The sequence below is a fragment of the Glossina fuscipes genome, unplaced genomic scaffold (assembly GCF_014805625.2).
Source record: "Glossina fuscipes isolate IAEA_lab_2018 unplaced genomic scaffold, Yale_Gfus_2 59196, whole genome shotgun sequence".
NCBI lineage: Eukaryota > Metazoa > Arthropoda > Insecta > Diptera > Glossinidae > Glossina > Glossina fuscipes.
The window spans coordinates 1-2,601 of NW_024001957.1; the positions used below are offsets into that span (position 1 = coordinate 1).

At 30.9% G+C, this 2,601-nt stretch overlaps 1 long non-coding RNA gene across 1 annotated transcript; it reads left to right on the top strand.

The window, feature by feature from the left end:
* The first annotated feature begins 489 nt into the window (after window positions 1-489).
* On the top strand, window positions 490-1,508 carry LOC119643221. The gene is made up of 2 exons (XR_005248240.1): window positions 490-906; window positions 1,001-1,508. It is a non-coding gene; the product is annotated as an uncharacterized LOC119643221 (long non-coding RNA).
* The last annotated feature ends 1,093 nt before the right edge of the window (window positions 1,509-2,601 follow it).

Consider the following 2,601-nt stretch of genomic DNA (forward strand, 5'->3'; position numbering starts at 1 on the left):
TTTCGTTTTCTCTTACTCTCTTTCTTTCTCTCTCTCTCTCTCTCTCTTCTTCGGTTGTCTCTCCATATTTTCCTAATCTCTCTTCTTTTAAGATAGGCATAAAAGAGAATTCATGTGAAATCTTTGGCTAGTAATTTGTTTTTGCTTTAAGGCGCATGACGAGAAGTTCTCTTTTTATTAGAAAAATTTGCTGAAACTTTATCATGTTTTCACTTCGGTTTGTTTACCGAACAGGATATACTAAGCGCGCGAATATGAAATAAAATGAATTCGCCGCAAAATGTCTCATTAAATACTTTGCTGGCTGGCAACCTAACTGCGTGATTGACTGTGTGAGCCAACAACTAGTACTAAATACATATACATATATATATCAGTGTATGTGTCTGCGAACAAATATGAGCCATTGTGTGTGTGTGTGTGTGTGTGGTGTTTCATGGCGACTAGCACAATTCATAAACAGTTACAAAATTTAGTTGATGTTTAGTTGTTCATAAGAGTCCTTTAGCTACGGGCAACAGCATCGGCAAACTCACAGATAAAAAGAGAGCGATAAATATATATTTCTATCTATCTGCCAATACACATGTACAAATATGTATACATATATGTATAACGGAATGAAATGAATGTGTGCGTGCGACCGTGTATGTGCGTGCATATGCACGACCGACAACATCGGTTGCGGGTTTTAAAAAACAAAACACCGTAACATTGATGGCACAAATGCTTGCGTTGTGGTTGCGGTTGTTGCTTTCGCAAGTAAGCGCGTTTGCATTTTACCAGATAATCCATAACAAAGCGTGTAAGACATAAAAGTGAAAATATAATGAAAGTATTATTATTACCAAAGTTCGCTGAATTGTTTTTGACTTAAAGCAAAAAGACAAAAGAAAAAATTTACGTGTAAGTTGAGAATAATATAAAACAGTTTATCATATGCACTGTGTAATATGTTTAACGTTATTCATTTTGTTTTCATTTTTTGTTTCTTTAATAGACTCTAAAGAAAAGAGAGAAAAAATGTTCATCATACGCACGGGGTATGACTTGATCATTATTTAAATATTTTTAGCCGCTGCAATGCATAGAAATGTGAACTTAAAAATATTCATCATACGCACTGTTCAAATGTAAATATATACTAAAATGTGTAACCAATGGAGTGCTTCCAAATGCTTATACGCACTGCTTACTCTTTAATATTGTTGTGTAATATTTTAGACAACAAAAATTTACTCATAATGATATGCAAATATATGAACTACTGATGTAACGTTTTTTTTTGCACCTGTTTTTATGAACTTAGCAAAAAAAAAAAAAAAATGATATATAAAAAAATTATATTCAATGTGAAGCAATCCATTAAAAACAGTTACTGTCAGGAATATTTGATAAATGTTTGCTGAAGAAGATGAAAAAAGTAGTGAACTTTGATAATATAACATATTAGCATAAAATAACAACAACAACAACAACAACGATAGCACCATGACGATGCAATAAAACTACAACAATTAAATAATGTGAACAGCTAAAGGAACAGAAATAACAACAATAACAACGCTATGCAACTAGTGATAATTGTGTTGGTTTTGTAACTACGACACCTTTGCACCCTTAGCATACATATATATAGATACATATATATATACGCTTTTGCAAGCATTGCAGTGAATAAACATTAGTAATACCATTTGCAAGTGTACGTATGTGTACGTGACACTATCTGATGGTCTCTGATATATTAAAAATTCTAATGTAGCAACATATGAACGTTACAAGCATAAATGTAAAAAAAAAATTAATGAATATTTATGAGGCCCTCGAGTAAACATAGAGCGATTTCTACAAACAGTCAAAGTGAATTTCTTTGTTTTTTTTTTTTTGTATTTTTATTTTTGCTTTTTCTCTTTTTTGATATTTTATGTGAATAGAAAATGAAAATAATGAAGTCATTAATTTATGTTAATGAAAATTTAATTGCTTTGTTTTTGAATACATATAGCAAAATAAAAAAAAAAAAAAAATAGGAAAAAGGAATGCGAAAAGAATCAAAATACTATTTTGCTAACAACAAGTAACAAAAAAAGAACATTAACAGCATTTGAAAATGTATTGGGGATATTTTTGTTTTCGTTCCTTTTTTTTTTTTAATTCACATTTGTGTGTGTCTACAAAAACTACATAAATCCTACATGGTGGATATATATTATTACAGCAAATTTTGCTAGAGTGTAAAATTAGGCCGCATCAAACGTCCTAAAGTGCTAATAATAAAATTACTTTTTAGTTGGTAAACTGTTGCTATCCTTAAACTGGACATAATTATTTTTTCTGCTCAATAATTTCATTTTTGAGAAGATGCTGTATTATTACTATATTCCACACTATTTGCGATACAAGGACGTTGGTGCGTAGGTATATAATTTTTGCCCATTACACCGATTATCATTTCCTGAATCGATGTGAAATTGGCTATCCGCCGATTCGTCTTGTTTTCTTCTGCTGAACCTACACACCACAATTTTTGAACTTTTCGGGGAATCTTCGTAGTTTTAATGCTTTATGAGAAGTCTTGTGCAAGCTAAAGCATTTTTT